Source organism: Callorhinchus milii, unplaced genomic scaffold (genome assembly GCF_018977255.1).
Source record: "Callorhinchus milii isolate IMCB2004 unplaced genomic scaffold, IMCB_Cmil_1.0 Scaffold4, whole genome shotgun sequence".
NCBI lineage: Eukaryota > Metazoa > Chordata > Chondrichthyes > Chimaeriformes > Callorhinchidae > Callorhinchus > Callorhinchus milii.
Window position 1 is genome coordinate 30,589,263 of NW_024704745.1, and position 26,714 is coordinate 30,615,976.

The 26,714-nt window shown below is 38.8% G+C and overlaps 1 long non-coding RNA gene across 1 annotated transcript in view; it reads right to left on the reverse strand.

Annotated features, from left to right (window-relative positions):
• LOC103176880 overlaps positions 1-26,714 on the reverse strand; it is a 151,375-nt gene that overhangs the window by 100,749 nt on the left and 23,912 nt on the right. The window contains exon 2 of the long non-coding RNA XR_487636.2: positions 12,288-12,379. This is a non-coding gene — a long non-coding RNA (uncharacterized LOC103176880). The remainder of the gene's footprint in view (positions 1-12,287; positions 12,380-26,714) is intronic.

The window sequence follows — 26,714 nt, forward strand, 5'->3', positions numbered from 1 at the left end:
ACTTTTTAGGCATGTTTTGACATTTTTTTATTGTGACGGGATTACACTGCGAGCACATAATGGAAGAAAGTCTCCATGTCACTTTATTGTGATGCACCATCTACATCAATCAAAGGAAAGGTCTTCACCTCATCAGCCTGAACTATATTTAAATCCAGGTGTCTGAGATTAAGGGATAGTGCTTAGCTCTTGACAAGGCTAGGTTATATAATCCGTTTTATGTGACACATTTATGCGATAGGATTATGAAGGATGTTAAAGTTAATTTTTTTAAGCATATTAGATTAATAGAATTGAGGGGCTTATTACAGTGTTAGATTTCTAAATATATCATGATGCAATTTAGTTCTTTGAAACAGTTATTGGCTTTCTCATTCCTGCTATGGGAATGGCTGCTGTTACTGTGAAGAGAGAATAATAATAATGCTGGGAAGGCATCTGCTGGTCTATGTCAGCCTCACCAATTGCAATATAGAGGGATCAGTTTTATCATTGCAATACAACAACAACAACTTGCATTTATATAGCGCCCTTCACACGGGGTAGCTTCCCAGAGCGCTTGACAGCGTTGGATTCTAACCCGGAGCCAGGGGAGAGGGATGGTGACTGTAAGCACAATCAAAAAGGAAGGTCTTTAGGCAGGATTTGAAAGTGGGGAGGGAGGAGGCAAGGCAGTAGGGTTGAGGGAGAGAGTTCCAGAGTTTCAGGACATAATCGTTGAAGGCACGGCCACCGATGGTGGAGCGGAGAGGACGAGGGACAAACAGATGGTGGAGTTGGGGGAGCAGAAGCCCCAGATTCCATATGTGCCTAACCTAAAGGCCATTTTGTTTTAAAATGTAAGGTTCTTCAGAATTATGGGCAATTGCTCAATTCGGTCTAAATGTGGAAGCTGGTTATTTTCATGAACATCCACAAACATCTCTTTCATTGTTACAGTATCTGAACAAGTAACACTCTCACTCACTCCTCAGCACAAAACAAAAAACACATATATAGTGATATGATGACATCCCTGGTGTCTGACTATTCTTCCGGAATACCACCTAAGTCGCCCTCTGCCACCAAGCACCTGTCATTGTTACCACTAACAGAATGGAATTAATACCCTGCCGTGTTACCATATTGGACTGAAGGCAGCAAAGTATTCAGAGACCTTTACAGGACTGCGGGTTGTTCTGCTTCCCGTGAATTTTAAACATGTAATTCCAATTTTGTTACAATGACAAGCATGCTGTGCAGCTACTGAAGTGGAAGTGTATACCATAATATCTCGCCTGTCCTTGAGCTTAAGGATCTCGCAATTGGACGTGTGATCAGAGGCTTCAGTCAGAAGTTGCTGCAATCTGCAGATAGAATGGGTTATTTAAACAGCAGAGATGTGCATATTATCATAAGATTCAGATACTGGTATTAGACTGTTACCTTGTCTTGAGTTGGTCAAGTCAAATTTCATATTAGCAAATAGATTATTACTCGTTTCATGCATACAGGGACTCTGAAATGTAAGAAAAACAACACCGCTCATTGAGAGTTAAGTAACATGTGTAACACGTAGGGAGAAATTTGTGGTATGCGATGTATTAATTATCACCAGCTTGGTAAATCTGCAAAAACTTGAAAGTACAGATTCCACACTTCTTCACTAAATAGTGGCCTAACATAAATTTGCAAAAAATTAAGGTTAAAATTATCGACTGTTTAAAATTCCTGAATTAAAATTATCAATTATATTAAAATTCAATACAGTTCTGAATCAGCTGAAGGTGTAAATTATCAAATCCTCTTTTCACCCCCCTCCTCCTCAGCACCTTCCAGCTCCTGCTCACAGTTAGATGTGTGAAGACTTCCACATGTCCTCCCAAAGTGAAAGGTTGGGAGGACATGTGGAATATATATATATATATATGTGATATAGCACCTTATCACGTCTTTGAGACGTATAAAAGTTCTTTAAGAATTTTCTGTAAAGAGAATTGACTGCATATTTTATGGGTGAAGCGCGGCAGCCAATTGCACACAACTGTATCCCACAAACAGTCGTGGATTGAGTGACCAATTTATTTTTATTATTTTGAAGGAATTATTACCCCCTGAAAAGTCATCCGCCGATCGACTAACACCGGGTTTCGACTTACTGCTAGGTAAACAGAGGCATGTGGAGTAAGGAAACTTGCCCAATGTTTCGCCCTGCCGGGAATTGAACCCTGGTCTTCTCAGTTGTGAGGCGAGTGTCTAACCAATAAACTACAGGACACATTTGTAGTCTGAAGAAGTTGGAAGGGTTTTCAGCCACCAACCAGATTCTACGTTCTGGACACAAATAACCGCAAATTCTGTCCTTATGACGAAATATCATATCACATGCAATTTTCCCCCCCATTTTGTCAAAATTATAGTCTCATGCACTGCTTCACTTGAGAGATAAACTGCAGATGTTACATTCCGTCTGTTGAAGCTACCAAATCTAGGCATTGCAATTCAATATATTAATTGCATTGTGTTGCACTCAGTTTAGTAAAATTCTTTAAGCCAGTCACAAAATACAAGTAAAATATTTCACAACTGCTTAGTTTGCTCAATAAATTCCATCATTGGTGCAGTTAGGGGATGCAACTGGAAATGAAGGCAAGCTTTAATTTTTAACTGATGTGTTGGTGCAAGTCAGCATATTGAAAGATTGAAACTTCTGAGAATATTGAAGAGAACTGAGAGCATTTAAAATACAGAAAAACAATAAGTGTTACACTGTAAAATACATTTGCAAATTTGTTCACTTGATTCTATCAGTCAAATAAGATGAATTTTTCTCGCTGACTCAAGTCATTAAAGTCACTGCCTTACCATATGGTACCAGGGCACAGCATCCCTCAATACTCATCCAACTCTCCACTTTTGATAGACAGCCAAAGTTAGCAGGTTATTTCATTCCAGGAAAAATTAAATAACCAAACAACAACAACTTGCACTTATATAGCGCCCTCCACACAGGGTAGCGTGTCAGAGCACTTAACAGTGGCTAAGTCTGATTCTGAGCTGGGGGTTTGGGGTGACCGTAAGCACAGTCGAAGAGGAAGGCTTTCAGGCAAGACTTGAAAAAGGGGAGAGAGAGTCAAGGTGGAGGGATTGAGGGAGAGTGTTCCTGAATTTTGGGGCGTAGTGGCTGAAAGCATGACCTCCAATGGTGGGGAGGAGGGTGCGAGGGTTGATCAGGAGGCCCGTGCCAGTCGAGCGGAGGCGCCGAGTGGTGGATTGGCGAGTGAGGAGGTCGGAGAAGTAGGGAGGTGCCAGAGAGTGAAGGAATTTGAACACGATTGTGAGGATCTTGAAGTCGATCCGTTTGGTGATGGGGAGCCCAGTGGAGCCTGGTCAGAACTGGTGCATGTGAGCAGCAGAGATTTGAATGAGCTGGATCTTTTGAATAGTGGAGCTGGAGAGAGCGGCGAGGAAAGAGTTTGAGTAATCCAAGCAGGAGATGACGAGGGTTAGGTACGGTCGGAGGCGGGCTGTTGCTGAGATGGAAGAAGACAGTCCTGGTCAGGAGCAGGATGTGGGAGGAAGGACAGCTGGGGGTCAAACTGGATGCCTAGATTGTGCACCGGTTCGGTGAGTCTGAGGGAGAGCCCAGGGAGGTTGAGGAGTTTAGATCTGCAGGAGTGAAAACGTTGTCGGAAGCCAAGGAGAATAGCTTCCGTCTTGTCCATATTCAGCTGCAGGAAGTTTACACTCATACAGGCCCTGATGTCTGCCAGACAAGCTGATAAAACATCAGCAACCTGTAGTTGGTACTGCAGGTGGCAAATTATATTTGTATGTCATTCGCATCGATGTGGAAGTTTACCCTGTGTCTGCGGATGATATTGCCCAGAAGGAGCATATAGATAAGGAAAAGAAGAAGGCCAAGAATGGAGCCCTGGGATACCCTGCAGGTAACCAAGCAGGGGTGGGAGGAGAAACCATTTGCTGAAATGAAATGGAGGTGGTTGGTTAAGTAGGAATTGAACCAAGCAATTACAGAAAGGTTAGTGGACATTATGCGTCAGCCTGGCTCAGTTGGTAGCACTCTTGTCTCGGAGTCACAAGGTTATGGATTCAAGTCCCACATCAACACTTGGGACACTGTAATACACGATAATATAGCTGACCATAGTACCACTTCAATATAGTACTGTGGTGTGCTGTATTGTTGGAAGTGGCATTCTTTGGATGATATTGTCATGATAACCTTATTCTTGCAGTCTTTTGTTATGTTTAAATAATATGTATATAAAACTATATAATATTATTTAAGGGAATTGGGAGGCCTGCCCCTTTAAATGGATTATGAAAGATTTGAAGTTGCAGAAGCTGCTTGCAGCACAGAGTTATCAAGGAGCATACATGAGTTTGCAACAAATTATAGATCCACGGCTGCTTGATGAACAGTCACTAACGTGCAGCCTGCAGAGTAAAATAACACTTGGGAGCTAGCGCTGGAAAAAATCCTTACATTTGCATCATACGGTGGGTGGACCCAGACGCCTATGTAAGGCAATGCTCAGCGCTCCTCGTGGTCGTTCACTAATAATAATAATAATAATAATCCTTGTATTTGATATAGCGCTTTTCACGTCCGGAGGACGTCCCAAAGCGCTTCACAGAATAGACTGTAAAGTGAATTGATTGTATATTATGGTTGTCATCTGGTATGTACTGACGCATACAGGACTACTGTACAGTCAGGGTTGGTTTTATATTTCTTTACTGAGGTAGTGTTTTGCTGCCATTTATTACAGTTATATGTGATTGTTATATTTGCTCACATTGTTGTATATCTTCCATTGTTGTGTTCCTTATATGCATGGTAACCTAGGGCTGCTAGTTTTTAACAAAGCTGTTGTTTCTACCGAATGTATCCTCAAGTCTCTGTAGTAGTCTAAACAAGAAAAGGAGTAAGCATTTCAGAGTAGTTGTCAACATCAGAGGTCTACTTGTGCGAGGAGACTCCGGTTAGACATTCCGGTTACTGAGCATTGGGTTTAACTGGGATTACCTGTCTGTGTGTGACTATGACTTGGTTGAGTCACCTTTGAAATAAGGACTTACACTAACAGGGTTAGGAGAGAAGCAGAGGCCACTTAGCACAAAAGCATTAATAAAATTTGCCCGTACATCAAGGGGTGAGAACCATCACAATACATTAAACCGAGGTCCTGTGTTCTTGTTCAGCTGAAAATCAAAAGACCCCATGGTACTAATTGAAAAGAGGAGAGGAGCTCTTCCTTATGTCCTGGCCAACAATCCTCTAGTTAAAATTAGTCATACACTGTATGATTGTGTGTGGGACATTTGTGGATCACACCACATTACAATAATAACATGTGAAGCTTTTTCAGACATCTTCCTGACATGAAAAGTAGGAAAATCAAATCTTAGTATTATTATTAGTTGAAACTGAAATCTAGCAGATTTTTTTTCCTTCGAAGTTTAGGGATGCTAAGGCAAATGAAAGCACCACAATTATCTTTTAGTAATTATCTGTATCCTTTTGGCATATCTATCTTTTAGTCTTTTAGGCATATGTTAACATCATAGGAAATTCACACTTTACATTAATTATAACAGAAAATAAATTACAACTTCGAGTCTAATCCACTGAAGCAAATGCTTGTACACAGAATGCATTGGCACATACAATATATGGTGCCTTATGGCCCGATAATGGAATATAAGTCATACTCAACAATAGTGCTCTGAGAGCTGAAATAAGCACACTAAGAAAATAACAGCAGTCAATATGAAGACATCTTTTAATTCTAAAGTTAATTATGAAACGTGGTAACAGTGTTACTTTTCTTTGTAAAAAAAACAAGTTTTACCGAGACAGATGCACATTAGTTTGATTTTTAGTGGATTGAATAAGCCAGTTTCAAGACCAAGATTTGCCATCAACTAACACTTGCTTTACCAAAAGGTCAGTTTCTGATCTCAGCCTCCCTATTCGATACACTGTTGAATCCATTTTGTGTGAAAATAAAGTAATGGGAGGGAGAGAGGAGAAACCAAAGCTTCATGTCCAATTCCAATACTGCATTCCCTACTTCTTAGGCACAAAGGGACGATGTAGAGATATTCACAGTTCCCCATGTATCTTCTGTAATTGAGCTCACACTGTGGCGCCAGCCATAGGAACAGGAAAAAATACCCATGAAATAAATTCAAATAAAAAGGCAGAGGTTGAATTTCAGCTCTATAATTAGCAGTGTTGCCTTTGGCAATAAACAATAATTTGTAATCAGAAAGTGAAAGGGATTTAAATGTTTCAATAATCTTCTAAATTTGAATTACAAAATAGATTTTCACTCAGGAAAGTCAAATATATTTCCTAGCTGTGAGTCCAGATGCATTTTTTAGCTCTCCGTTCAAATATTTATTTCACAAACCAAATGAACAATTAGAGAAGGCTCAGAATGCAAACTAATTGTGCTGTACAATTTGCCCAATACAGCACTGAGGGCAGACTGACATGGCACCCAAATCTTTAATGCCATACACTTTTCCTTCCCCACAGGTCGTCATTAAAATAAAACACAAATGCCTTGTGTCGGAATGTTTATTGCTTCAGAAAAATGCATATAGATTGGCTGCAGGTCTGAAGAATAATCCGTAAATCATCTCTTTGGGGTTATTCTGCTCTGTTTGCTTAATATAGTGAATGTGTTCAAGTGAGCTGAGCACTATTCTGCTCTGTACACTGTGGGTGAATTTGACCCTGTGTGCGCGTAAATAACTTTTAATAAATAATTGAATTTTGCATTTACATTTATAAAACTTACATTTATAACTTAAAATTACATTCCAGGTTCTTGTTAAGCATACACTGAAACATTTGCTTAATGCAGTGAAAAGAAAGAAAATAGCAATTTGCACACATCAATGAATTTGTTACATTGGGCAAACAGAGGCAAATATCTAAGCTTTGCTCAATTGATGACACCTTTGTTTCTAACAAACAATCCTCTAGATAAATTGATCATTCATTGTTTGGCTATTTGTGGGACCTGCTACGTGCAAATAGGCTGACACATTTGCAATGTTTTTTGCAGGAATTACCTGTGAATTCTTTTGAAGCGTTTTGATAATATTGGTGGTACATCAAATGCAGGGATTAATATTTTTATTTTATTTGAGGAAACACATCCAGAAAAATCATCAGGAAAGAAAAGACTATCACTCCTGGAAAATATGCTAATTGGCTTCAGTGGCAAATCTTCAATTTGGCAAATTTATAATGTTTTTGCTTGCTGTGGTCTTTTCCAGTAGTGGGGCAATGGATTTGTCTCAGTTTTAGAATTTCAACTCTAAATAGCTAATGTAACAAGGGAGTGGTCATTCTTCTATACATGACTTTTTCACAACAAGAACAAGATTTAGATGGTGGTTTCATGTTGGCTCATCTTGAGAACAATAGAATTTCAACTCTAAATAGCTAATGTAACAAGGGAGTGGTCATTCTTCTATACATGACTTTTGACAACAAAATCAAGGTTCAGATGGTGGTTTCATGTTGTCTCATCTTGAGAACAATAGTGTTAGTCAACATGAGTGGAATTCGAATCAAATCCCACACTCTCTCTCGAGGGCCTGTGAAGTGGAAAGTGAACAAAGTGTATGCAGAGTGCAATAGGAACTCAAAATATCGAATCCTGCAAGTTCCTAAATGTGTCTTTCACTGACCTGCCGCCAGAACTCTGCACAAACATCAATCTCATTTACAACTGCCTTGAAATAAGAATTGCAGCCAAAAGAGGCACTCAACACCCACTGGAAGATTGTCTGAGATCAGTAAGTTTTATCCATAGCAATTTTACGCAATATTGTTTGATTTGAGTCTTTTGCCTGATTGTCACATACAAAGTATATGTGTTTTTTGTCCTGCACATCTTGAAATCTCTTTTAGGTTCTGTTTATGTCACTTAACAGTGATTTATTGTCTACAGCTGGCAAACAGCACAATTATCTGAAATGTAACCAAGCTAAAGCAGTGAGATATATTAAACTAATAACAGTAATCTTTATTGAGCAAACCAATCCTTACATTTATTACAGTGCCTTCACTTCAAGAGGACATTTCAAAGGGCTTCACAAGATTTATTGTAAAATGCAGTGACTGTGTCCATTGTAGGCAAGCGCAGCAGACTTTGAAAGTAAGTGAGGAACCATTTGGTGTCATGTTTGTCAAAGGGTAATCCTATAGGATTTTTAGGAACATACAGGACAATATTTATTTTATGCTTAACACAACCAATCCAGTTCACTTTGAACACATTTCACAAGTTTGCTAGTCCCAAGTGCTTGAAAGTCCTTAAAGCATTTTAAATCCTTATTAATGGGATTCATCAAATACTGCATTTTCAAATTGGATTCCTTAAACAGTATTTTCAATGGCAAGCTATGTGGTTTTAGATGGTAAAATTCTAACAGTACCCCAACACACATTCAGGGGTACCTGACCCTTGTCTCTGGTCAATAATTAATACTTTCCTGAATTAGATGATTAGGGTGAATCCTTCCAGGGAGAGAGTTTGCATTCATTTGCAGACACAGGAAAATTCCCATATGTAGGTGGCAATGATTTGTAAAACTCCAAGTTTGGTTTGGATACAGAGCAACACTCAGCTGCCCAAAGAACACACTTTGTATCAAGCCATTCTATACATAACATTTAATGTTTGATGCTGACAAGAAGTGCTCAAGCTGGAAAGTGTCCAATTCTCCAGTGTCCGCATCCCTCAATTGGACCAAAGTGAAAGTTATTCTGAGAAAGGACATTTCTGTAAATTATGTGACCATCTTTCTCATAGTTATTTTGTCCTTCAGTCTATTTAGGTTCACTTCCCACTATTCATCACTGGGAGGGAGGAAGGCTACCTACTCCTGAACATTTTTCTAAAATTACTCTATATCTGGCCACTCGAAGATGCATCAGAGATAAGATTGAAGGCCCCAATTTACCTCTCCTATTTTGTGAGGAAGCACCTTATTTCTATGTGATACATTCTTGATTGCTGAGATTTATGACGCTAGCAGTGACTACATAATTATTTATGATCAACATTGAAACATCAGATTTAAATTTATCAAAAAGGCATTCTCAACCATCTGCTTCTGTTTTTTGCAACAAGAATTGGAATAACTTTATTGTATTTTTCCCTGATGTCAGGAACTTGGATGCAATATAATTTTTTATGGATCTAATGAATTTCTGATGCTCTAATATACATTTGATTTCTTATCATCAATCAGTTCATTACATGTGCCAACCTGTGTGCAGCACGTCTGCCCAATATTCATGAAAAGAACAGACCTCCCTTTACATCGTCATCTCAACAAAGCAACAGCTAAACTAATTCTTTGTTGAATTTTCAAGAATGCTAGCAGTTGCACACTATGAGCACAACTTTGTATTTGTTGCCAAGATGATCATCATACATGGGAATTGCAATGATTCTTGGCTTCTATAACTCTCAATCTGAACTAATAACCCAGTGAAGAGGAATATTCCAAGCAGATGCTCTGATGTATCACAGTGATTATTAAATGGCCATTAAGTATGCTAAGAATACTTCACAGATTCATTAATTTTTCAGCTGGTCATAAAACTTTCAATGAGTGAAGTTGGGAAAAGTACAACTTTGTGTTTGAGGTCTATAATATTGGAGATGACTATATTTTCAGGATCTGCTATGTAAGTAAAGGAACCTTAAAGCAACAGAATTGGATTATATTCTGGCTTTACATAAATAACTTCTGAACACATAAGAATTCCCCCAAACAGTCCCAATTTGATGGATTTCTAATTAATATAAAAATAATCCTCGTATTTGATCATTGCATTTGATATCGCGCCTTATCACGTCTTTGAGACATCTCAAAGCGCTTCACAGAATATATGGTAAAGTGAATTAACTGTACATTTTGTGGGCAAAACACAGCAGCCAGTTGGGCACAGAAGTGTCCCACAAACAACAACAACAACAAGATTCCACTTATTGAGCGCCTTTCACGTCGGGAGGACGTCCCAAGGCGCTGTACAGTTGGGTCAGGACCCGAGCAGGGGCAAACATGACAAACAGTCATGAATTGAGTGACCAAATTATTATTATTTTTATTTAAATTTTTTTGAAGCGATTATTATCCCCGGAAAAGCGATCTGCCATTCGACTAACAGCTGGGTTCCTTCTTACAATTAAGTAAACAGAGGCATATGGAGTAAGGAAACTTGTCCAGTGTTTCGCCCTGCCGGGAATTGAATCCAAGTCCTCTCACTTGCGAGGTGAGTGTTCTAACCACTGAGCTACAGGACTCCACAGCTTAATCAGCGGCATCAGCGGACTTAATCAGCAGCTTAAAGAGTGAATTAAAAGCTTTAACAAATTTATTTACGCCACCCTCGTCATATTACCTTACGCTTAACTTCAAAATAATCCCAGCGAGCTGGGATCCCATTGAATAAATTTTGTTACTTATCACAGCCTGAACATTAGTAGCTCAGTCCACATGTTGCTCCTGGTATTTGCATCATGAAAAGCTGCTGGGATATTAAATACAGTTTATCTGTCACCGGAGGTTTTAAAAACAACCAAGGCATTGTGAGCAAATGATGCAGGTAGGAGCATCTTTAACATATGCCTCCATACGGCAAAGTTTAATCATCTTACCCTGCTAGAGTGGGAAATTTATTGGCAGCTAGAGACAACATAATGTCGCATTGTACAATTTAGTCAGCTTCTGTTGTTGGCTGATAGGAGCATCTTATTCTGGTGCAGGGAAAGGCAGTAGCTGGAGACAGCAATAGCATGTGAAACATTTTGGTGACTTTACTTTCTACAGCTTATAGAACTTGAATGAAACACGTGAAACATCTGCCAATGAGTGCATCACAAATTTATCCAAGATCTATGAATGTGAATATGCAAAGCTGACAATTTTCACTTGCTGCACTTAACACTGTTTTCATTAGAAGACAAGCGAGAAGTCAAGCAGCTCTGTTTAATAATACTACCTTCCTCTTGTCTGAAAAAAACATCAACAATTCCTGCACATGAAGGTGTCCATGTCAGAATGTTAAGTTAATCTTTGTGTGCACATGCTGCAAAAAGAATAAGCTGACAGTATGTAAGAGTTGGTTAGTTTTCTTGCACTATAGATACATGTAGCAATATTAAAGGAGTATAGGGTATACGTCATTAACCTGTTCATTGTGTTAATTAATGCTCACTTAAAGTACGAAATGGTTTGAAATTTGTGATTAAAAGTTGACGTGAATTTTCACCAGTAGTAAAATTAGTCATTATAATCTGCTCTGTTTCCTATGGCATCTGTCCCCACCTAGCAACCCCCACCCCCCACCCCCCCACCCCACCCCATAATCTCTCAACTTTCAGCAAATTGTGGTTACAAAATTACAGGAAACAATTATTACATTGTCAACTTTTGATGAACAGAATTTTAAATCGTAAAATGTACTTTTATAATCAGGATCATCTCAAACTCTACTATTGTCAGTGGAGGGGAATTTTCTTGACATAGTGTCAGACCTGAAGGACCCCAAGCGTTGGCTCTTGCCAACCTGGGTCTAATACTTTCCGGAATTAGGTAAGCAAGATGCGTCCCTCCAGGGAGAGAGTGTCCATACCATTCAACAATCTATCTCTGGGGTTTCCATGTTTAGGTGGGATGCAAGGAAATCTCAGTTTGGTTTGGATACTCTTAAGCATGGTGATGCATTTCCACATGTGTCAGACACTCGGCTGACCAAACAAAAGATGCCAAACTGATAAAATGTCCTTAGTTTCCAACTGAATAGAAGTGAACTCAATTAAGAATATTTAGATATTTTCACAGTTGTGGTATGTTATACTGGATTAAACTACAATGATAAGGAGCTGGACTTCTTTACAAATAGAACGGATTGAAGAAAATTAAAGTCTTGATATGTAAAAATCATCAAAATGAAATTCAGGGGCAGTAAAGTACTTTGTCTGCAATCCCTTTCAAATTGAGTATAGTGTGAAAGATGATCAAATCCAACTTTATGTTGTCCAATTTACCGAGTTTTGTAATACTGAGCACACATTCATTTGTTGCTGCTAAATACAATGCGTAGATTATGTGGACATGGGAAACATATGGATCACATTATGGAGCTCACAATGCAGAACTCCCGAATGTATCTGTCAGTGTTGGTTATCATTCCTCAGTTCTTAATTGGGATAGAAAGGTAATTTTCTTTCAAAGCAACTTACTTGGTGTCACTTGCAGAAGAATGTCATTAGGTGAAGTTATGGAATATCAAATAGACTGGGAAAAGGAATAACCTCCAACTGATTCAGAATGCCTAGAGATAGAGTGGAAAAAAAGGAAATTATAAAAACATATGCAAGTAATATACATTCATAATATTTTGTTGTGTGGCCTATCAATCAATAAACTTTCACAATCTGGAGAGTCTTGTTTTAGTTGCTAAAGTTCAGCTAGTTTTCTAAATGACATTGCCAACTGTTGTAGCACCCAAACATAATGATAGAAATGTCCCAGGTGACAAGATACTATAATTTAAATGGCTGCCAGCCTTTTAAATGTCTCTTCTAACCTACCAAAAAATATGAATTGATCCAATTTACTAGTGATCTTGCACCAGAAGAAGGTGCCTCAGTGTTTAGCTCAAGATTGCTGCCAAATTGTGGTAATTGTGGGCAAGGAATACATCTGATTCGCAACAGCACGCACAAGGAATTTGCAGAAAATATGTGGCAGTAATAAGTCTATTGCTACTTATATTACTATTCACCTACATGTACATAATGACTGCACTTTACAGTAAAATCCTATGAATAGCTTTGAGACATTTTGACAACATGATATACCACTATATTAAATGCAAGGTTTATTATTAATTCCTCAATAATAATCCTTGCATTTGATATAGCGCTTTTCACGTCGGGAGGACGTCCCAAAGTGCTTCACAGAACATACTGCAAAGTGAATTGACTGTATATTTGTGGGCGAACGCGGCAGCCAATTGTGCACAGCAATGTCCCACAAACAGTCGTAGATTGAAAATGACCAATTTATTATTGTTTTTGGTTTTTGGAGGGATTATTATTAGGCGTGTGGAGTAAGGAAACTTGCCCAAGGTTTCGCCCTGCCTGGAATTGAACTCACGTCTCTCACTTGCAAAGCGAGTGCTCTAACCACTGAGCTACAGGACTCCACAAATGAAATTATAACAGAGATAAAATAGAAATGTTAAGATAAAAGAGGGTGATATTCTTCTGATACTTAGAAACAAAGAATATGTTTCACATGTATTCTGGTATTTTAATGACATTACATTAGTGTCTGAAACTCCAGAGTAATGAGTGAGCCTAGTATGACGGAATACCATTCAAGTTATTTTTTATCCACAAAATAAAAATGCAGATATTTTGGGGAGGGATTTATCGTCTATCATTTGTGTCAAAAAAATTAATAATATTGAGGATCAATATTTGACCTAAAAATTTGTGGGGAAATTTGATGAAAATCTGTACAAATCTGCCACCGATCATGCTCATGCTGAGGGTTGTCAGAGAACACCACAAGGTTTTTCACTGCACAACTCCAAACAGCTCCTTTATTTTCATATTACAAGCAATAATTATGATCGATTTAAGCCACACACTGAAGCACCAAGAATGATTCCTGAAGCACGTGCAGGTTTCGGGATCAGAAGTCATCTGCTAACATGTGATTGCATGTCAGTTGACTGCACTGAGATATATACAAATCCCAGTAGCTGAAAAATTATCAGAGGATTTTTTCGAGATTGATAATGAACAGACACCCAAAAAAGCAAAAATGAAAAAATACAATACAAATTACATTTATACGACACCTTTCATTTCAGAAGGACATCTCAAAGTGCTCGACACTGCTGACTAAGCACTTGAGCTAGGGAGGGGAAGGATGAGAGGAAAAAACAAGGTCAAACAGATACACCTTGAACAGAAAGTAAAGGAAGTTTTCTTCCACCAAAGTGGTGAAAAAGGGATATCATAACATTTCTGAGAAATAAATGTTCTTGTGTTATTAACTGATGAAGTAAACATGTGAACAAAATACTGCAGATGCTGGAAATCTTAAACAAAAACAGAAGTCGCTGGGAATACTCAGCAGGTCAGGCAGAAAGGAAAGTGAGTCAACATTTCGGGTCCACGACTCTTCGTTAGAACAGATGAAGGGTCGTGGACCCAAAACGTTGACTCACTTTCCTTTTTCCATAGATGCTGCCTGACCTGCTGAGTGTTCCCAGTGACTTCTGTTTTTGAAGTAAATATGTGAAGTTGTAGGTACACTAGACGGACTAATAGTTTACTCAAGCCTGAAACTATACTCTGGATTTTGATTTATATTTCAACATGAATTATATTTAAGCTCTAAAATAGACCTTTGCAAGTTCATTCAAGAGCTGCTGACCCAATTCAATGTGAGTGTCAGTGAATAAGATGAGAGGTATTTTTCATACACGCAAATGGTAATAGAAAGCCCAAACACAGGGCTTTCTATTGCCATTTGTGTGTATGAAAAATATTTCAGCAAAATGGTTTTATATAAGAGAAATGGCTACTCCACCTTATTCACAGGATATTGAACCGGCATAGGCTCAAATATTATCTCGGTTAAGTGGCAATCAAGTTGGAGGAAACTTGATTTGTTTCTGCCAAATTGGGGGACGGCCACTATTCAAAAGGTATTCGGAGTTTATTTCATAACACATTGAATCTCATTTCTAAAAGAAGAAGAATGTGTGGCGGTGTACGCGTTTGGCGTGCCTGACCTGAGCCAGCCCCTTCCAAATGCCCCCGCTCCTACACCCCAACTTTCATTACTCCCACTCAGTCCTTCTCTCCTCCCGCACTCCCCGTCTTCTCTCCCTCCTGAACTCTCGCACAGTCTCCCTCTGCTCAGCCTGGGCATCCTCCACCGGGCTCACCAGAGCACTCGGCGAGGGTTGTCCCAGAGCAGCCACCCCAGCTGCCACATCACTCTACCTCTTGTCAAGGAAGCTATGTAAATGCAAGTTGTCGTTGATGTAGTTATATTTCATTTCATGATTATTTTAAGAATTGCTTCCATTTATCCGTATTTTGTTTACTAGATACCATCATTTTACTTGTTTTTAGTACTTCCATTTGCACTGAAAATACTTTTGCGCTTCAGTTCCTTCCATGTAGCAGATCTGTTCAGTTAATGCCTTGCCTGTTCTGAAGAGTGCAGCAGGTAATCTCAGAAATTCACTTTAAATGCAAAGGTAAATAGCTCTAAGTGACATTGTTCAATTATACAACTCAGAGCGCTAATTATTAGGATTTGGTCAAATGGCTGGGTGCCTTAAAGCTTAGTGCGATCTTTTATTGTGTTTTTATGCAAGATGAAGCAACAAAGTTACATTTGTATAGTACATGCAAGGCATTGGTTCCAAGTTCACTTTTAATGCAATATTGTGAAGAAGTATCAGCTAAGATCTTCCCAGGTTGAAAGTACTGGAAGAACCATCATAACAAGTTTAGTATAATACAGTAATTTAGTGACAGAATTCAGAGTGGAATTGATAAAAAACTGCTTGGGTGCGCATAGTATGTGCTGCAGAAATACTTAAAGGAAAGCATGAGTAAAGGAGACTATTTTAAACAATTAAATTAATTCATAGATGATATTTCCTCCTTGCCTCGTTTTTGACTCTTCAAATTATTCAAATCTGTTTGCATCTTCTCACAATAGCGCAACTGAGATCAGCAGCTCCCAGATGATGCAAGTGGGCATTTAGCCAAACCCACCACTGCATTCTGTCTATAAAACACTGTGTCATTGAGCCATTCCAGATTCTTTTTTGACCACTTTTATTGCTAATAATTCATAGCTGGTTGCAATCTTCTTTGACTTTCCATACCGCTTTGTTACTTCATTTGCTTATCACTTAGATACATATTGCAGCCAATAAAACCTAAGATGTACAGATCTCAGCATGTTACTATGGGTGAGAAGTCCAATAAAAAAAACTGCTTAATATACAGTTTTAAAATTAAATGACATATTGGGATTTATTAGATTTTTAAAGCTGAACAATTAATGATTGCAAAATTATCCCCTCTTCAGAACATTTCCAAATGAATCATTGTGTTTTCACAAGCTTTTATGCTTCCAGGAAAATTATTCTATTCATGTGTATATAAGTATACAAAAGATTTGAGCATATTCAGATTTTGCTCAAGGGACACAACATTAGAGGTAATTAATGATTCTCATCTCTTTCTGATTTATTTAATGCCTTCTTTTTTCTGAAATTCATGAGTTTAGATCTTTCTGAGATGTTCTTGTGATGCTTATTGCGTAGAGATTACCTTTTTAGAGCTACAATATTTTCATATGCTTTATTGTCAGAACCCTTTATTCAGACAATAACTTTGATAATTAAGCACGTCTCTTAAATATACTTAGTTCTAATGCAGTTGATTGATGATGATCAAGCTAGAACAACAGTAGATATTTAAGACCTGCTAAAGGTCTTAAGCTAAAGAAATGTTTGAAATAGATTATGATTAGTGCTTGTAAAATCTTCCAATTATCTTAAGCATGCAGAGCCAAACAAACCAATTCATAGATTTATCAGTATATTGCTAATGATATGTAGGTCAAACATACATATCTACAGAAAAAAACATACCTAACATTAATTGGGTAGGACATTTTTGAAATACAATATAATTTATATTGATATAGTGCCTTTCATGTCCTCATGGGAGGATGTCCCAAAGCACATTCCCAGTGCTGGATGAGCACCCGAGCTGGGGGTGTGAGTTGAGGGGAATGGGGAGAGGAAAGATATCTGAACGTACAGTCAATGAGGTATGTTTTGAGATGCATCTTGAAAGAGAGCAGAGTGAAAAATGGCTACCAACTAAGCCAGGCAGACACTATTTGAATTACACAGCATGCATCCCAATATTTGACTTTAACATCTGTATGAACTTTAGAATAAAAAAAAGTAGATTGTTGGTTCAAGGACCTCATGGAAAGAACTGAGGCAAAGGAGCACACCAATTAATTAAGGCAGAACCGGTCAGCTGATTTAACATCTGGTCATTAGTAAATTCCGACTTCAAAAGGGAATAATTTGCATAATGGTTTGTGTGTTTTACGGAATGCAGATATTTATGGCACTCATACAACAAACAAATGTTATCTAAACCAAACAAGAGCAAAAATCATCTGCTGTCACACAATAGAATATGATATGTTGTATTGCTTAGGTCAGATCATTGCTAAGACCTAGTCAGTTATTTTGAGAATAATAGTTATAATGACTAAAAACAACAAAAAAAACAAAAAAATGAAGTGTTTTTTTTACGTCTTAACACAGTAAGAACTGTGTTGAGATGTGACAGGTTTCAATATATAGGAATAACAAGTAAAGGTGAACTGCAGTGAAACAATCAGCTGTTGATTGAAGAACGGAAAGGACTGCCTTACAATAAAGCAATGACAGCAAACCTGATGACTTCAATTCAACAGACAAAAAGACTAATGCTGAACTCCCTGCAACCATTGACAACTGATATTCAGATTTCAGACCCAGAATGACATGGATGGAAGACTGTATAAGAAGGCATATTGTCAATGTAAAGAAAGTAGAAGAATTTGACAGAAAGACAATACCATGAGTAGGAAGTGCTATTGGTTTAGACACATATATCAAAGAAGTTAAAGATGAGACAGGTCATGAAGAAAAATCAGCAGCGGAGCTGAGCATGTCTATTTTGAGGTGTAATCTAATCACATAGAATGGGCAAATTAGTTTTAAAACATAAAAAGATTGAGACATCAGTTCATTGTAGCAAATGAAAAAGGCAAAGCTGGTGCATGCAATCAGGAGAAAGATAATTTACTTGAGCAATGAGTCCTGAAATAACAAAGTTTACCTTTTTTTGAAAACACTATTGAGGAGCCAAGACAATTCATAAGCTTTGTGTTCAAAAAAGGTATCTTTGCAGCTCTGAGTCCAAATATGAAAGTAATGCAATAACTAGTCAGAATATAATAAAGACAACTGGCAGAGTTTGTTTGCAATATGTGATTTCGCCTACAAAATTCAGTCAGTACACTTTACAATATTTCCTGCAAAGTGCTTTGAGATGTCTTCTCAGGTGAAAGGGACTATACCAAATGTAAGGATTATTATTATTTTCAAAGAATGAGATTAAATAGGTTGAAGGGTCTTCTTCTGAATCTCTCTTCTGACTGTGTGAGTATTCATACTGACATTCCGGAATAGTCATATTAGTTCTTAAAGATTCAGGTTTGCTTGCACTTTGATGGCATTTTATTTCCCCTTGGCTACATTATAAACAAGCCACTATCATTATTAAAACAGATCAACCTTCAAATATTTTGGAGGAATTATAGTGGTTCTCCACAGAATATAACAACCAATATTAAGGGTTTGCTGCTTTAAAGGGTGATGTCAAGTGCAGACAGTTTGCTCATCATCAGTGATAAGGACTTGGGGACTGAGATGGTCTAAATGCGGTGGTAGGACAAATTGCCAAAGGGACTTGGGGACTGGAAGAGACAGGAGTTGATATATGGGAACTGGGGCAGACATCAGTGAAGAACTTGGGTTGATTCAAATTGGACCAAACCAATGAACCCAGATTATTTCCTTGATTGCTGAAGGTATCAATTGTAAATCAGTTATTGACTGGTATCTAAATATGCTAATATAACGCAAGTGTTAAAATATGCAAATGTTATTGCAAAGGTCCTTTTACATCTCAATATCTATTATCTGATTTTTTCCATTTTTCTCCCTTACTACTTGGTGACATCATCCGCAGACATGGGGTTAACTTCCACATATATGCGGAAGACACCCAACTCTATCTTTCTGCCTCCACCCTCAACTCCAGGACCACTGCTGTCCTGACAGACTGCCTATGGGACATCAAGTCCTGGATGAGGGCAAATTTCCTACGGTTGAATGTGAACAAGACTGAGGCCCTCCTGATAGGCTCGCACCAGCGCCTCACCACCTCAGGCTCTGGCAGCATCAACCTCCATGGTTGCACACTACAACTCACCAAGCCAGTCAGGAACCTAGGTGTCTTGTTCGACCCTCAATTGTCTTTTCTCCCCCACATTCAAGTCATGACCCGCTCTGCCTTCCCTCACCTCCGTAGCATCGCCCAACTCTGCCACTACCTCACCCCTCAGGCCACTGAAACTCTTGTTCATGCCTTCATCACATCCAAGCTCGACTATGCAAATGCCCTGCTTGTCGGCCTTCGCAACTCCACCCTCCACAGGCTGTAGATAATCCAGAACTCTGCAGCCCATGTCCTCTCCAGCACCAAACTCTGTGACCCCATCTACCCTACTCTCACCTGACTCCACTGACTCTCTCTATCTTTTAGAGGATCCAGTTCAAGATCCTGGTCCTCACATACAAAGCCCTTCATGGCCTCTCCCCACCCTACATCTGCGATCTCCTAATCCCCTACCAACCCACCCGTTCCCTCTGCTCAGCTGGCTTTGGCCTGTTGCACATCCCCAGACCCACCCGCCCCACCATTGGTGGGAGAGCCTTCAGCCACTCTGCCCCCAACCTCTGAAATTCCATCCTCCAATCACTCCGCCTTGCCCCCTCCTTAGCCTCCTTCAAGTCCCACCTCAGACCCTCCCTTTTGACCATTCCATCAGCCACCCCCCTTCCCCTCCCTTCCTTTCCCCCCCCATCAGACCCCAGTTCGGTTCTGAAATGCTGTACTCTGTCCAGTGCCTTGGGACGTCCTCCCAACGTGAAAGGCGCTATACAAATATAATCTTGTTGTTGTTGTTGTACTCTACATTCTTAAAGGCCTTTGTGGGAGAAATTCCATCTGTTCACTCCCTCCTCTCAGCGAGCTTTGGCCTGCTTCACGTCCCCCGCCTTGCTCGCCCCACTATCGGTGGACTGGCCTTCCCCCACTCTGCGCCTATCCTTTGGAACTCCATCCCGCAGTCCCTCCATCTCGCCCCCTCCCTCACCATCTTCAAGACCCACCTCAAGACCCTCGTCCTCAACCGTGCTTTCAATCTCCCTGCTTCCCTCCTGCCCTCCCCTCACCCCAACCCTCAGCTCGGGTCTGTAACTCTGTCTGTCCAGCGCCTTGGGATGTCCTCCTGACGTGAAAGGAGCTATACAAATGTAATTTTGTTGTTCTTGGGTCATGATTTGTTTCATTTATGAGCCTATTTTAGAGAGCCCAGAATTTCACTAATTCTTCAATACTGCTACAACAAATCAATATTTTTTTAAATTTTGAAATCTGTCAGTTCTTTTGAAAACTTTAGAAAATCATTTTCAAAGCTAAGGCTAAATTTAACAAATTGCTAAATTCTGGATGTTCAAAAAAGCTACATAAATAGAGCAAATCTACGTCCTAGTAGAATTGACTCTTGTTCTACTGGGTGTAAAGCCACAAGAGTCATTATTTAGTTTGAGCTTTCACAGTGTGATGTAGCTTATGCTGTTCGCTAATGCTTGTGAACTTTTCATTCTGTGATTACAACAGATTTCACACATAATGGGATTTCCCATAGTATGCATAGAATAAAAGGTTTGCACGTTAGACTCAATCCTGGAAATTCACCAAAGGGAAAATCTCAACTAAGCCGATCCTGCCCTCGGTTGATGATCACAAACATGTGCACCTCCAGCAGGGATCATTGTGGAGTCCTGTAGCTCAGTGGTTATCGTATTCGCCTCGCAAGTGAGAGACCTGATTTTGTTTCCAGCAGTTCAAAATGTTGGGCAAGTTTCCTTACTCCACATGCCTCTGTTTACCTAGCAGTAAGTAGGAACCCGGTTGTTAGTTGATTGGCAGATCGCTTTTCCTGGGGTAGTAATTCCTGCAAAAATAATAATAATAAATTTGTCACTTCAATTCACGACTGTTTGTGGGACACTGCCGTGCACAATTGGCTGCCACGTTTCACCCACTAAGTATACAGGTCAATTCACTTTACAGTATATTCTGTGAAGCGCTTTGAGACGTATCAAAGACGTGATAAGGCGCTATATCAAATGCAAGCCTTATTATTGTCATTGGATTGTGATCAGGACTAGGGATTATTACTACTTTTTATTTTCCTACCACCAATGCCGAGGTTAACTTTAGTTGACTAAGCGTCAACTAAACCTTGGAACTTTCCCATTTGTGAGGCTCGGTTACTCACTGAATAAATTCACAAAGCTAGTGGACAACATTTCTCAGTATTGATCACAAAAGAGATAGCATTGAAGAAAGCCTTTGTGTCTAGTTGATCTCATCTTTCCAGAATATCATCCTATTGTCTTCCCATTACAGAATCAAGCAGTTTCTTACAATCAGGGTGACCAAAAAGTCGTGATAACTACCCTATTATTTAAAAAAAATCGTAATTTCTTTGAGACTTATTAAACAATGTACTGGTATCCTGAATTTTTGGTCACCTTGAGTTCCAGCATCCTGGCCTCCACCATTCTTCCTAGTAACCTGTGCCAGCGTTTTGAAGCAATACTTCTTGTTGTTTGTCATAAATATTACCTTCACAACATTAATGGATGAAAGTCCAGTTGATTTCTAGTCTAAAAGCTCTTGTTTCCCGCTGTCATTATTTCACACCAGCTAATTTGAGATCCTGGCAGTTAGGGAAACATAAAGGATGCTTTATGTTGAGCACCTCATATATTCCTTGGAAGAAGTGACTGCATAGCAAAGTTATGATTTAATTATGATATATGTCTATTGACTCTAACAGTAAATTTGTGTGATTTTACATAGGTACTCAACAGCTAGAGTCTTTATCTTAATAATAATAATAATCCTTACTTTGATAGAGCACCTAATCATGTCTACAAGGCTTCTCAAGGTGTTTCACAGAATATACTGTGAAATGGATTGACTGTGTATGTTATGGGTGAAACATGGCAACCAATTGCACATAGCAATGTCCCACAAAGGATTGAGTCACAATAATAATAAAATTATTATTTCTATTTATTTTTTGTGAGGGATTATTACTCCCGGAAAAGTGATCTGCCAATCAACTAACAACCAGGTTCTTACTTACTGCTAGAAAAATAGAGGAATGTGGTGTAAGGAAATCTGCCTAACATTTTGCCCTGCCTGGAAATCGAATTCTGTACACATTCTGCAGTAAACATTGATTTAATTTCATTATTCACATGTTACCCATGTACCACTCACTTTGCAAGTCAGCTCATTTCACAAAACAGTTACATGAAAAATAGGGAAAATACATTTAATTAAAAAGCAAAGTACTTTCTGACTTTTTCCAGTAACCAGCAACACAGATAAAAATCATTTTTAAATTAGAACTGCAATAATACAATCATATTTTTATCATGATTGAATTACCATCTAAAACACTGAGCAACTTGTAAAACACTGTTTTTGTTAATTAAATGGGCAAACACTAAAATTCACATGGCTATGTTAACAGTATAGTTACAAAGTTCTGGAAGATACAGCTAGATAAACACTCACAAACACTGAGAGATCTTGTAACAATTTGCCTCTAACCTTGGCTAATTTTCTCTGTCTAGGGGAGAGGAGGAAGAGAGTGTATGTGATTTTCCACTGGTTGGTAAGTTTACTAATTTACTAACCTTGATGCTATGAGTATCCTTTTTAAGCTGACTCCACAAGGTCATTGAATTTACAGAGCAGTAAAAAACCAGTGGGCCTGGCCAAAAAGGTTATTAAATGTATTGATGTTCAAATAATGACTCTTCTCTCCACTCTCGCAAAATTCTGCAAGTTTCGTAACATACTCAATTCAGTTTTGAAACAGATCAAATCTGTAGGCCACACAAATCTACCTTTTCAAAGGCATTCTGGCATTGAGGAACACCACTTCATGGTTGAACACTTCTGTAAGCAAAAGTGGCTACCTACAAATGCTCAAAAACTCCACTTCACTGCAATGAATCTTGAAGCACTTTGAGACATTTCTACATTATAGGCTTTATATCAAATACAGAGGTTACTTTTAACATGCCCTCCCTGATGTTTCAGAAGGCAATGTACAAGGTGACCAAAAAGGCAAGATAACTACCATATTATCTAAAAAAAATCATTATTTAATACTTATTAGACATTATAATGGTATCGCAACTTTTTTGGTCACCCTGTACAACATTCAGGGAAGCTAGATTCCAGTGGTCAGGGAGGGAATGGAAAGGGTCCTAATTAATTTCAATAAACTTTAAAGAAAAGTGGCATACATGGAACTCTCAGGCTGGTTTGGATTCTCTTAAGCTGGGTTTCTGCATGTGTCAGACACCCAACTGACCAAAACAAATAAAGATACAGACATTCAGTTTGGCTTCCTAGTCCTGATTGCTTTCCTGGAATTCCTGTGTAAAGTGGCTATTATATGTGAGCAGGCTGGGGATAAGATTTGACTCAACTTGTATTTGATTTGAACCACAAAGTTCTTAGTGTCTTAGTTCTATGGATGTACTGAATTTTGGTAAATTTTAAATTTGATCTTACTTTGATGCTTTTATCAATAATATCTTGTTCTGCTGCCACATCAGTGTTTAAATAAAACAATGTGCCTTTTAACTGAATGACAATCATGTCCACACTGCTGCGTTGGAATTCCAACCAGTGTGAACCAGACTTAAATCTTAAAACTGAGCAGAATTCTGGAAAGTTCGTAATATCAATCTCAATTCGGAAGCTGGTTCTTTTAAAGAACTGCAAAAATTTGGCTTCCAAAATAAGACTGAATGTAACAATTTTCTATAATTCTGCACAATCCAAAATGTTAATATAAAATGGTTTTGCAGCTAAAATAATTTTAAATTTTTGGCTCAACAAAAAACTGAGAAGAAAACTCAAAGTTAAATGTATGCCATATTGTCCCTTTTCTTTGGCTTAATATTGTGTTAATCTTAAATGCTATGCTTTTACAATTTACTTCAGAGAAGGTTGGACATTAATAATAAAAATCATTGCATTTGATACAACGCCTTATCACGTCTTCGAGATGTCTCAAAGTGCTTCACAGAATATACTCTAAAGTAAATTGACCTGTATATTTTGTGGGTGAAACGCGGCAGCCAATTGCGCACAGAAGTGTCCCACAAACAGTCATGGATTGAAGTAAACAATTTATTATTATTATTTTTGAAGGAATTATTACCCCAGGAAAAGCGATTCGCAATTGACTAACAACCAGGTTCCTACTTACTGCTAGTTAAACAGAGGCGTGTGGAGTAAGGAAACTTGCCCAACATTTCACCCTGCCAATTATCCTAAACTCTCTTTACAACATTCTTGCCTATAATTCATCTTCTATTTAAACAATTGCTTTTAAAATGGAACAAATACAATTTAAAGGGAAAATGCAACATACAAAGTTAATTATTATTATAACAATCAAAATTGTGGTGAACTATTATAATGAAACATTAAAATGAATTCAGTATCTCCTGAGACAACCTTGAAGTAAGGAATTAACCGCATGCCTAGTACTTTCTTTTGCCTGGATATTTGATCAATGTGTTATTTGTCATTAGTGATCTTTTCATAGCCTGTGACAATCTAAACAAACAAAAATACACTTGTCATGAAAAATTCTAAATTTACAAATATCCACCAATACCACTGCACTATGATGTCAGGTAGAAAATAGTTCTATTCAATTAATTTCTGATGCTGGTATTGATTTTTGACACAGGCTCTAGTTTGACGGTAATGGCTGTTTCACTGAACCCTCTCTGCCTGTAACACTTCCGCATTAATGGCCTTTTACAAAGCCTTAACATTCTAAATTGTCTATTTTGGTCAAATTATGCCAATTTTAGAGTAGTGGGATTGCCAGAAGCAACAGCACAACAACAACTCGCAATTATATAGCGCCATCCATGCAGGGTAGTGTCTCAAAGCGCTTAACAGTGGTGGAGCCTGACTCTGAGCCGGAGCACAATCAAAAAGGAAGGTTTTCAGGCAGGACTTGAAAAAGGAAGCAAGGGGGTAAGGCGGAGGGATTGAGTGTTCCAGAGTTTTGTGGCATAGTGGCTGAAAGCGCGACCTCCGATGGTGGGGCGGAGGGTGCGAGGGATGAGCAGGAGGTCAGTGCCAGTTAAGCTGAGGTGCGGGTGATAGATTGGGGTGAGAGGAGGTCGGAGAGGTAGGGGGTGCCAGGGAGTGAATAGATTTGAAAATGAGGGTGAGGATCTTAAAGTCCATCCGTTCTGTGATGGGAAGCCAGTGGAGCCTGGCCAGGACTGATGAGATGTGGTACAGAATTTGGTCCGGGTCAGTATGCAGGCAGCAGAGTTCTGAATGAGCCGGATCTTTTGAATAGTGGACCTCGGGAGACTAGCGAGGAGTGCGAGTGAGTAATCCAGGCGGGAGGTGACATACCCATGCACGAGAGTGTCAGTTGCATTTGGGGTAAGGTACGGTCAGAGGCAGGCAATGTGGTGGAGGTGGAGAAAGGCGGTCCTGGTCAGGGACCGGATGTGGGGGGAGGAAGAACATCTGGGGGTCGAACCAGAAGCCTAGATTGCACACAAGTTCGGTGGAAATAGACTTCAAAACCCCCAACATTCCACCCTGTTTCAAGCGTATCAATTCTATCACTAAAACTAGTGAGTACAAGGAATGCTCATCCATTTTTTATTGATGAAAAGTCATGCACCTCGATGACAGATGCCAGCTCTACACATTCTAAATCACCAAGCTCTGTTCGACCTCTAGATAACAGAAATGTGCCTACAGCATCATACACCCGTTCAGATATTTTTAGTCAATTCCAAAACCAGTCAAGCGATGAACAGCTTTTGCTGAATATTACTTACACTATTTGGAATTGTTGTTATCAGATAACTTGCCAGGAAAGGCTTTCTCGCCCTCTTCACACCATATTAAGGGTGACACTGAGATGCATCAAGAAGGTAGTATGCATTGGAAGCTCATAAGCACAGGAAATAGTAATCATGCGTTATCTCACTAAATAATTTGCCTTTGATATGCTTGGTTGCAATGAAAATGAAGCTACTGAGGAAAACTGCCTCATGCATACCGCCAAATAAAACAAAACTATTGCAACCTTTAAATACTTTGGTATTAATACGATTTTACCTATAATTTGCAGATTCCTGGATTAGTGAGGAAATTAAAAGAAACAAAAATCTTTTCTTTTGTTTCGTCCAGTTGCTTTGTTACAGCTGGTGTGTGTGCGTGTGTGTGTGTGTGTGTGTGTGAAGCTGAGAAAATAAAATGAAACAAAGTGAAACTGCAAAATAAAGAATAAATTCCTACTGTGTTGAGCTATACATGCCATTGTGCATGACATTTATGACATTTACAACATTGTTTTTGGCTGCGAGCCGACTTTGGTGTTTAAATAAAAATTGTATCTTATGTCTGAGCAATAATGAAGTCCAGGAATCTGAAGGCCCTGCACCTCCCAGTAAATAACTGGAAAGTAACTGCTAACTGAAGCATATGCCACTTTGTTCTTTTTTTTGCTTAATAGAGTCTTGACCTTGGATGCTGTACGGCAAACTGGGGTTTCTGTGTTATCATTTACTGTAGAGAAGGTTGAACATTAGCTATTCTAATCCATCTTTT